The sequence below is a fragment of the Molossus molossus genome, unplaced genomic scaffold (assembly GCF_014108415.1).
Source record: "Molossus molossus isolate mMolMol1 unplaced genomic scaffold, mMolMol1.p scaffold_m16_p_1, whole genome shotgun sequence".
In the NCBI taxonomy this organism is placed as follows: domain Eukaryota; kingdom Metazoa; phylum Chordata; class Mammalia; order Chiroptera; family Molossidae; genus Molossus; species Molossus molossus.
This window is the reverse complement of record NW_023425344.1, coordinates 100522824-100533731: the sequence shown is the minus strand read 5'-3', so window position 1 is coordinate 100533731 and position 10908 is coordinate 100522824. Positions and strand designations below refer to the sequence as shown.

General features: G+C 44.1%; 2 pseudogenes; one reads left to right on the top strand and one right to left on the bottom strand.

The window, feature by feature from the left end:
- Positions 1-3111: 3111 nt before the first annotated feature.
- LOC118620229 lies at positions 3112-4322 on the bottom strand (annotated as a pseudogene).
- A 2353-nt stretch (positions 4323-6675) lies between these two features.
- LOC118633852 overlaps positions 6676-10908 on the top strand; it is a 36908-nt pseudogene continuing 32675 nt past the window's right edge.

Here is a 10908-nt window from a genome sequence, read left to right as displayed (position 1 = left end):
TTTTCTCTTGGAACATTTGACCCCTTCTCTGTGTCCTGACTAAAGCCTCCTCTACCTAGTTGTCAGCTTAAGCACAACTTCCTTAAAAAAGCCTAACGCACCCTGGCCGGTTTGGCTCAGTGGTTAGAGCATCAGCCCACGGACCAATGAATTGAGGGTTCAGTTCTGGTCAAGGGCATGAACTTTGGTTGCGGTTCGTCCCAGGCCCTGGTGGTATTTGTGTAGGAGGCAACCAGTTGATGTGTCTCTCTCACATCAACATTTCTCTCTTTTTCTCTCTCTCTATCTGAAGATAAATAGAAAAATATCCTCTGCACATCCACCTTCTCTATCTAGGCTAAGTCCCTCTAAAAGTGTCTCCTAATACTTACCATAACTGTAATTTAAATTTAAAAGTTTAAGTAATTAAAGGTTTATTGGTCATTTTTCTATTTACTGTCTGTGTCTCTCCCAGATGATACGTTCCCTAAGGGCAGAGACCATCCTGTCTTGTTCAGCACTGGGGCACCGGGCTATACAGGGATGGGCGAACAGGTGCGTGGCCCCGGGCGCCTGAGGCTGGTGTTATACCACAGTGATTCCGTTCTGCAGCAGACGGCCAACTGTCAGGTAAGGCGAAGAAGTAAATAACCTGCCTGCCTTAATCTGTGTCAAGGGGTGTAAATCCTGAAGAGAGAGGTGGTTTTTAAAATTCTAGTTAGAAAAATCATTATTTCTCTGTCATGGCTAACATAAAATTCAATCTAACTAAGGTGGCAAGGTGTTTTCTAGTTGGGTAATTTTGCTTGTTGCGGTTTTTAAAGTGTGTGCATAGCTGGGTGATAAATGACTAAGAGTCGGGACAGATGAAATCCTAATTTTTGTTTCTTCACTTTTATCCAACTCCACTTCCCCTGATGACTTCCATATGGGGATAAATGTGATTCATTACTTGTGTTTTTAAATTAAAACGTATAAATTGTGTATGCCTCATTATTCTTACTTTGCAGAGACTTCCTATTCAGCCAGGTTGCCTTTGAGCACGGGGGCCCCCCTGGATGCTGGCCGAGTGGAGCGGACAGCACTGTGTTTGCACCGGCAGGCCGCACCTGTGCTCTGAGGGCCTTGCAATTCCCTCCTTCCCTCTCTCGCCTCCATTCTTCCTCCCACACTCAGACTTGGCTGGTTTCCATCAGAGATTTACAGTAGAATATTTCATTCTCCTATAGTGTTCTAAATTTTATTTACATGTCTCCAAAGGATGCAACATGAAATCAACGGAGGAACAAGGCTTCCCCCAAAATAGTGAACTTTGGTAACACAGGAGGCCATGCATTAACAAATCAGTTAGATGGGTTTTGAGAGATGTCTTTGAGATCTGTGCTCTAGTAAATGACTGCGAGTTATAAGAGTACAGCAGGATCTCCCTGTTCCCTACTTAATTAATATGTATTGGATATTTGTCATATGCGATGCGGAAGATGGAGTTGGAACTGGAAAGTCTGGCTGACACAGTAAAGTGGAGAGTATCAGGAAGGAAGGAAAGAAGGAAGTCAGCTAGGAAACTTGGTTTCTGATTTCAGGTGCTGAGGACCCATACTGAGAGATGATGAAAATGTGCTGGGCTCGTTCCTGCTTAGCTTTCTTCTGTGTGGCTGCCTGAAATGCTATTCCCCCAAATGTCTTCATGGCTTAACTCTCTTACCTTGATCGAGTCTTTCTGCAAATGTCATTTCTCAATGTGGCCTCCTCATCTGCTATGTTTTGAATTTCGTGTCTTCTCCCAAATCCATATGTTGTCCCAATGCCCAAGGTGATGGTATGTGGAGCTGGGGCCCTTGGGAGATGATTAGGTCATGAGGGTGGAGGTCTCATGAATGAGATGCCTGCCCTTATACAAAACACTCCAGAGAGTTCCCCAGCCTCTTCCATCACGTAAGGACACAGCAAGAAGACGGCCATATGTGAACCAGGAAGTGGGTGCTCACCAGACACCAAATCATCTGGCAACCTGATCTCGGATGTCCAGCCTCTAAAGCCGAGAAATAAATGGCTGTTGTTTATAAGGCACCCAATTGATGGCATTCTGTTATAGCCCCAGTACGGACTAAGATACTCGCTATGCTATTTAACATGGAAGCCCCACCCCCTGCCACTTTTTCCACCATGTACTGTCAAGTTTCCTTTATCCTTTCCAGTTTTTGTTTCTTTTTATTGCATGTGCTATCTTCCAATATACTATATAACACACATTGACTTTAGACATTAGTTATGTTTTTCATCCCTACAAGAATATGCATTTCATGAGGATATATGTTCAATGTTTTATTCGTTGCTGTTTCTTAATAAGTGCCCAGAAAAGTGCGTGCATATGGCAGATACTAAATAATATGTGTTGAACTAATGCGTGACATGCTTGCATATTTTTGGTGACTCTACTTTTGTCTACCTTTAGAAGTATCATTGTATTGAAATTGATAAATAATTTACCTATAAACATCTGCTAGTTGGTGTTTGTTCTTTTTGTTTCCTGGTTTTTAGGTAGCCGAGAGAGAATCACTAATGGCAATGCTAAATTTGCATGCAAGTGGCAGGTGTGTACTCTTTCTGGATATTGACGGTTCACACTTCAGGTGCTGAAGACAAGGACTGAGTGGCAAAAGCAGGACTCAGGATGGGATTCAAATGCTGAACTTTAGGTAAGTGGAGGCTATAGGAAGCACATTCTGGGCAGGGTTCCCCATAGGCAGAAAGGCAAAGTTGGTGAGAAGACCAGCCCATGGTCATAGGGAACTAAGATGAAATAGAAGAGAGGGATTGGATGCTGTAAACCTGAAAAGCTGGGCAGATGAGTTTTGGTGTTTTGCGGGAAGTCATGAGAGATGGGGCAGGGGGCAGGAGGAGGTGGTTCGATAAAAGTTTATTATTTTGAGGGGGGATTACAGTGACCTTTATTTATGGTTCATGACAAGGTAGGGCTCCCTGAGCCCCTCCCCTTCTTCAGGAGGTCTGGGATGAAAACTGTGGAGGTCAGGAGATTCTCAGTGTGTTGGGGGATATATTTGGGGCAAGGACTACCCAGAAGCTGAGGGCTTCTCTTCCTCTTGCTGGGGCTGGTAATTCAGGGGGCTCTTACTCCTTGGAGGGCATGTGGACCATGAGCTCCACCACCCTGTTGCTGTAGCCAAATTCATTGTCATACCAGAAAATGAACTTGATAAAGTGGTCATTGAGGGCAACGCCAGCCCCAGCATTGAAGGTGGAGGAGTGAGTGTCACTGTTAAACTCACAGGAGACAACCTGGTCCTCAGTATAGCCCAGGATGCCCTTGAGGGGGCCCTCTGATGCCCACTTCACTACATCCTTCTTTTTAAATTGATTTTTAGAGAGAGAAAGGAAGGGAGAGGGAGAGAGAGAGAAACACTGATGAGAGAGAACATCAACTGGCCACCTCCTACATGTCCCCCACTGGGGTTTTGGCCCAAAACCTGGGCATGTGTCCTGACCGGGAATTGAACCGGTGACCTCTTGGTGCATGGGTCAATGCTCAACCACTGAGCTACACCAGCCGGGCAACTACCTTCCTGATGTCATCATATCTGACAGCTTTCTCCAGGCGTCAGGTCAGATCCACAATGACACATTGGGGTGGGGGACACAGAAGGCCATGCCAGTGAACTTCCCATTCAGCTCATAAATGACCTTTTCCACAGCTTTGTCAGCACCAATAGAAACAGGGATGATGTTCTGGGGAGCCCCTCGGCCATCATGCCATAGTTTCCTAGAGGGGCCATCCATGGTCTCCTGGGTGGCAGTGATGCATGGACTGTGGTTGTGAGTCTCTCCATGATGCCAAAGTTGTCATGGATGACCTTGGCGGGGGGCCAAGCAGTTGGTGGTACAGGAGGCATTGCTGAAAGTCCTGAGAGAGTTGTCATACTTGTCATGGTTCATGCCCATCACAAACATGGAGTTAACCGCAGAAGGAACAGAGATGATGACCCTCTTGGCTCTACCCTTCAAGTGAGCCCCAGCTTTCTCCATGGTAGTGAAGACACCAATAGACTCCACTACATACTCAGCAACAGCGTCACTTTGATGTTGGCAGGATCTCACTGGAAGATGGAGATGGACTTTCCACTGATAACAAGCTTCCCGTTCTCCGCCTTGACTGTGCCTTTGAACTTGCCATGAGTAGAGTCATACTGGACCGTGTAGACCATGTAGGTGAGGTCAATGAAGGGGTCACTGATGACAACAATATCCATTTTGCCAGTGTTAAAAGCAGCCCTGGTGACCAGGTGCCCACTATGGCCAAATCCGTTCACCCCAACCTTCACCATTGTGTCTCAGGGTCACAGCTGGCACTGCGCAGGAAGACGTGGCTGTCTGTTGAACATGAGGAGCAGAAAGCCTGTTTCAGAAGAGTCATGTGGCTGCTATACATGGGCTGGGCTGTGAAATGGAGTCAGAGGAAGTCAGACAAATCTACTACAAAGTCATTACCCATAAACAAGTGAAGGTCTCAACAAGGTGATCATAAAGGGTAATCTGAGAGATTTTGAAAGAAACAATAGAATTTCCCCCAATTTTTATTATGAAAAATTTCAAACCTACAGAAATTTATGAAGAACAGAAAATTACCATAGATATATACATGTGTGTATATTTGTATGTATAGATGTATATAATGACTTAGACTTAACACCTAAGACAACAACATTTTTTTTTTTTTATCCTCACCGGAGGACATTTTTCCATTTTTTGTTCAGATAGAGTGGGAGGGAGAGAGAGGAAGAGAGAGAGAGAGAAACATTGATGTGAAGGGACACATCGAGTGGTTGCCACCCACACGACCAACCAGGGCCGGGGACAAACTGCAACCGAGGTACATGCTCTTAGCGGGAACCGAACCCGGGTCTCTCTGTACCGCAGGCCGATGCTCCAACCGCTGAGCCAAACCGGCCAGGGTGACAACAACATTTTAATTGGGTTTTATTTCATTGACCAACCTCTTACAAATGGCAGGTTACAGTAGGTACATTATCTATAGAGAATAATATTTTTCCAGTTAGACTTCAGAATCAACACAGGATCATATTTTCTCATTATAATTTCAATTGAGTTAAGACAATACTACCATTTTCAGTAGACTTAGTCCTTGAATATGAACCTCCATATGAAGTCACAGTTCATTAAATTAATAAGGAAGGCAATGCGAGGCTGTTTGGCTCAGTACATCTGTGATTGTAATCTTTGCCAGCAAAATCATTTTTAAATGTTCATGTTAACTGGGTTGAGATGAAAAAATATTGTTTTGTTCCTCTCTAAAGAAAATAAAGGCCGATGTGGTTAACATGTTATGCCAGATATTCTCCGAGGATGAAGGGCTCATTCATGCTTGACCATTTTAACCTCCCATGGGGGGTTGGGGGGGTGAAGTATGAAGATGAAAATACTGAGGAAAATGAAACTACCAGCCCAACATCCAGTTAGTCTTTACTGCCAGGTTTCTTCCTTTCCCCAGTGCCCTGTTTTAGGTTGTTTTTGTTGCTGTTTGTTTGTTTTCTCGGTTTTCAAGGTCTGACCCAGTGCTACTTTCTATGTCTACCAGTTCTTAGCCTGGGGAGATGATATATTCTTGTCACTCACCAATTCTCGCGTGTGTTACTTGTTAAAATGCCAATGCGTTCAGTACATTCAAACTGTTCCAGTGTCTGTTTCAAAACCATTCCTTGGGCTCGCTAAGGTTGAGCCATGTGGTAGTGAGGGCCTTGGCATTCTTTGTGTAATGAAGCTCCCTTGGAAGGGTCATGAGCAATGGTGTGGCATTGAGTTTTGGAGCTATAGATTATCACGTTATGTGGGGTTTCTAGCAACTTAGTTCCCACAATCATTGTTCCTGGGTGTGTGTATTCCTCATTCTGAGGGGGTGGGATAGTGATGTGGGGTACCACATTGTTTCAAAATAGATTGCTGGGGCCACCAGCTAAGACAAGCATGGGACCTGCGTGTCAAACAGTCAACTCTGGAGGTCGAGGGCATGAGAGAGGATGGAGAGTCCTCTTGTTTAATTCCTTGAGAAGAAGTTCCGTTCTTCTCTTCACACAATTCATCAGTCAACTCTATTTTTTTGACTAATGAAGACAGTGCTCTGTTCCTTTTCCCCATTCTTTTAAAATTTATTTTCATTTGCACAAGTAACACATGAATACATTCTATTCTCATTGTAAAAGAAAATTCTAAACAGATAAAGACAAAAATCCTCTTTAGTTCCCCAATCCCCAGCCTAGTTTCTTCCCCAGAGGTAATTGCTATTGTCAGTTCGGTATAAATCTGTCCAGATTTTCTTGTATGTATTTGCATGACCATAGTTACATAGAGAAATACACAGTTTTGTGGAAGTATTTACATAACTAATGCCATGCTCTCTGTAGTGTTCTGTTGCAGGCTCCGATGAGCAAATGTCTTTGAGGTCTTTCCATAAGATTTTTATGTGGTCTTTCCCATATAAATCTACTTCATTCTTGTCGTGCAGCTACATTGTATTTTATGGGTATGCCAAAATTTAACCACTCTCCCTAATGATGGCTATTTAATTTGTTTTTTCTTTTTCTTTTCTATTTTAAACATTATAATAAACATCCGTTGCTTCTTTGTGCATACACTTGAGTCATTCTCTAGGACAGATGGAAAATGGCACAGAGACCTGGAAGTGACTTATTGGTTGAAAGTCATGGACATGTTATAGAAACAGGTACTGCCAGATTGCTATTTTGGAAAATTGGTATCAGCGCACCACCAGTGTATAGGAGAGAATCTATTTCTCCACCTTGGCTATGGACAATCTTGAATTTTTACCACTCTGTTTTGCAAAGACATACTATCTCACTGTCAATTATAATTTGAATTTTTCTTAGAATTAGTGGGGGTGGAGCAACTTTATGAACCACATGCCCGCCATCATTTTTTTCTTATTAAAATTCCTTAGAAGCTTTTCTTTGAACAAATATGTGCATGCACACTTACAAAAAGATGTGTTATTTGAGGAGGTTGAAATGAAATGCTTGCATCTAATGCCTTCGCCCCTCTCATGAGTGAGATGTGGTATCTGTGTTTGGGGTCTGAACTATGGTGGGACTGGGAGAGACATTGCCACTGATATAACGTGGTTTGTCATTAGTTATTAATTAGTAAAAGCAATGGCTTTTATTTATTTTGTTTGTTTTTTGTTTTTATGAAGAAGAGAGAGAGAAAAACATGGATGTGAGAGAGACACATCATCGAGTGGTTGCCCCACACACGACCCCAACCGGGCCGGGGACAAACTGCAACCGAGGTAGTTCCCTCAGCGGAAACCGAACCCAAGACTCTCTGGTCCGCAGGCTGACGCTCTAACCGCTGAGCCAAACTGGCCAGGGCAAAGCAGTGGGTTTTAATGACAGAGCTCTTTACTTTTGAGGCTTTCTGATGCTGAGTCAGGTTTTACTACTTGCCCAGGTGTCTTCACAAAGTGTGATTCTACACCACAGAGAGCCCACTGAAATTGTATGGCTCCTGATTGTCCCCTTCTGTGTGGTTTTCATCAATCGGTGGAAATATCAAGGGTTTTGCTGAGGTCTTCTCATCGTCCGGGGCCGATCTAAGGGTATCCTTTTCCCAGGTAAAATCGATCCTTTCACTTAGCACTACCTCTGAGCAGGATGTTTTCATGCCCCGACCCCTTGACTTCCAAAACACATTTTAGCATTTACCTATTCCCTCCATTTCCCCAGGCCCACCAACCACAAGGGATCTGAGCATAGCTGAAAGCTTGAGAGACCCCTTGGGCCAGGACCGTGGGCAGGGCTGCCAACAACAGCTGCTTTCTGGTTGGTTGCCCTTGCCTGGCTCCTCTCAGAAAAGCCAACTCTGCTTCATGGTTCTCTGCTGGCCACACCCCTGCTGCTTGCCCTCTGCCTCCTCCTATTCTAACCCAGCTGTTACCACCTGTCTCCTCCCCATGGTCTGGAATCTGATCCTGAATCATTCTCTACCTACAAGGAGATGGACTTGGTATCTTCTACGAGGCCTGGGTGGTGTCTGCCCCTGAGCCCAAGTGTCCCTTAGAAACCCAACAGCTACACACCTCCTATGCACTTTCCTGGCTCCCCACCCTGAAACGCACTGCCGGAGACGAGGTGAATGCTACAGTGACCAGTCACTGCTATGTTGTCAAGTTCCCAACTGCTGTTGTGTGTCCAGAACCTGTTTGTCCAGGTGAGTGTTGTCTACCTTCCATGGCGAGGTCTTAAAACTAGAGAGTGAGAGAGACCAGTTTTATGCAAATCTCTTTATACAGTGCTTAGCCCAGAACCATAAACAATTAGGTACTTAATAAATACTTCTCGGTGGAGCAATACTACAGGAAATTATTCCTTTAATTATGTATTTCTTGAACTAGGTGGAAGGTTGGTGGAGTAGGGGTAGAATGGCAGTAATTATTTTTAAACACTTTTTCCAAGGGTCAAATTTCTAATTTTCATATGCACGGTTCCTTAGAGGGTCTGATGAGATGCATAGTTCTGGAAATCACAGTTACAGTGCCAGCTCACGTTTAGTCCCAGAATGAGTTGCTGCGCACAGATCTGAACAAACGCAAGTGAGGTCATCCTATCCCTGGTGTCAGATTATTGCAGGTCTGCTTGGGAGACTTGTCATCCTGAACCAAACAAAACGGGAAGGCTGTTTCCCTGTCCCTGTGCCCTCCCGGACTCTTTCAGGTCTTCATATGGCCAGGTCACCTAGCTTTGGGACAGACTTTTCTTCTTCAATGGTGTATTTCTGCAATTTCAAGAATTGCTTAAATTTACACAAATTAAAGAATTTTTTAAAAGTGTGACACACATATGTTAGGGAGGAATGTGGGTGTATGTATTATTTTGTTTAATGACTAGTTAGCTACATGTTTTAGAGAAGGTATATAGGATTTGGAATCAAAAAAAGCTATGGGTTTTTTTGGTTGTTTGATTTAGTTTAGGCAACTTAACCTTTCCAAGCTTCAGATGTCTCACACTAAAGTAGGTGAAATAACATGAGAAAAGAAACATGTGAGTAGACTAATATATCACCTCTTGTAACTTGATGTTCCTCCTTACAAGGTTCTATCAGAGTGTCGCCCTGACATAACACTGAGCCTGTCGATAAAAACTGGCTCTGGGGACTGAGGAGTTCAAATTCTGCCCTGACCCAGTGATTCGCTTTGTGACATGGGGACTGTTGGCTTCCCTGTTCAAGTTTCAGAACTGTAAGGTAAAAATCACAGAATCGGCAAGGATAATTAATGTCTGTCACCCTAAGTGACCCAGAAGAAAAAGTTGCTACATAAATACAGAATAGAAAGGATTTGCCTCCACACCGAATGTCACAGCTTAAAAAAGAGCTCAGGACTTCCTGCCTCATGGTCTAGTGCCCGGGGCAGATGTTTGGTGAGAGAGGAAGTAGAAGGAACCGGCTCCAAGAAACTGTCTGCTCTTGCAAGTGGCCGACTGGCCTGGCATCAAGGGACTTTCCCCGCCACTTTGTGAAGTTGGGTTCTTCCTGACCCCATGAATAACCTTCTGGCGAGGTCCACGAACGCTGCTGCTCAGGAGCTGGGTGTTGTGGAAGCCCGTGCCAGCTGGGCCCCTGCTTCCCACGTGTGTTCCCAAGGCCCGCGACTGGCGGGAGTCACTGTGAACAGAGCTGGAATAGAGCCTCTTATTTGAGGAGAGGGAGAGAGAGGGGAAGAGAGATGTGGGTGGTGTGTTGGGGAGGAGCAGGAGTAAAAAACCAAACAAAAAAGGCCAGGAGAAAGAAAGTAGGCTCTCTTGTCCCATTTAACTTAATTTTTATTTCGAAATTCTTTTCCTGTGGCTTTGTTCTGGGCTGTCTCTTCCGTTCTGCTTCCTGGTGTTCAGACTGTTGGCCTTGGTGTGTCTGATCCTGCTGTTAGCTTTGCCCTTTGTCTGTTTTCCACTTCTGCGGCATTGACCTGGGTGTCTCACTGTAATAATTAATTATTTCATCAATTTCACCCTCCTGCAGTTTCCAGAACATACTTTAGAAACATCACTTCAAGAATTGGATGAAAAGCCATATATATATATATTTGTTGTTTTTTTAAATGAACATATTTTTTTCTCTTTCTCTTAAAAAAAATTTTCAATTGATTTTTAGAGAGAGAGGAAGGGAGAGAGAGAGAGAGAAACATCAATGTGAGAGTGAAACATCTATTGGCTGCCTCCTGCATGCCCCTACAGGGGATCAAGCCTGCAACCTGGGTCCCAACTTGGAATCAACCGGCAATCCTCTGTGCACCGGATGGCGCCCAACCAACTGAGCCACACTGGCCAGGGGGGAAAAACACTCTTTATCTTCTGGTTTCTCTAAGTCTCGTTGTTCATGTCCTCTGATACCAACTTCTTCCTTTCCCCCTCGTTCCCCTCCTTGTGAGTTGTTTTTTCTGGTGACGGCTTACCTTACAATTCACTAGTGTACAATTCTATGGCTTGTAGTATATTTTAAAAATTGTGAATCTATTGCTATAATTAATTTGAGACCATTTTCATAACCCCAAAAAGGAATCCTGTACCTATGAGTCACTCCCCATCCCCCCTCCCCAACACCTGGCAACTACTGTTCTATTTTCTGTCTCTGTGGATTTGCCTTTTCTGAATACTTCATATTAATGCAATCTTAGAGTGCTTGGTCTTTTGTGACTGGTTCCTTTCACTTAGCCCAGTGTTGCCAAGGGGTGTCCATGTAGAATGTGTCAGTACTTGGTTCCTTTATACTGCAGATACCCAGAGTCCACATAGCACAGATAAGGGTAAAGGCAAGAGTCAGAGACCATGAACAGGAAGATACATCACATGGGAAAGGATACAAAGTAATAGATTATTGAAACAC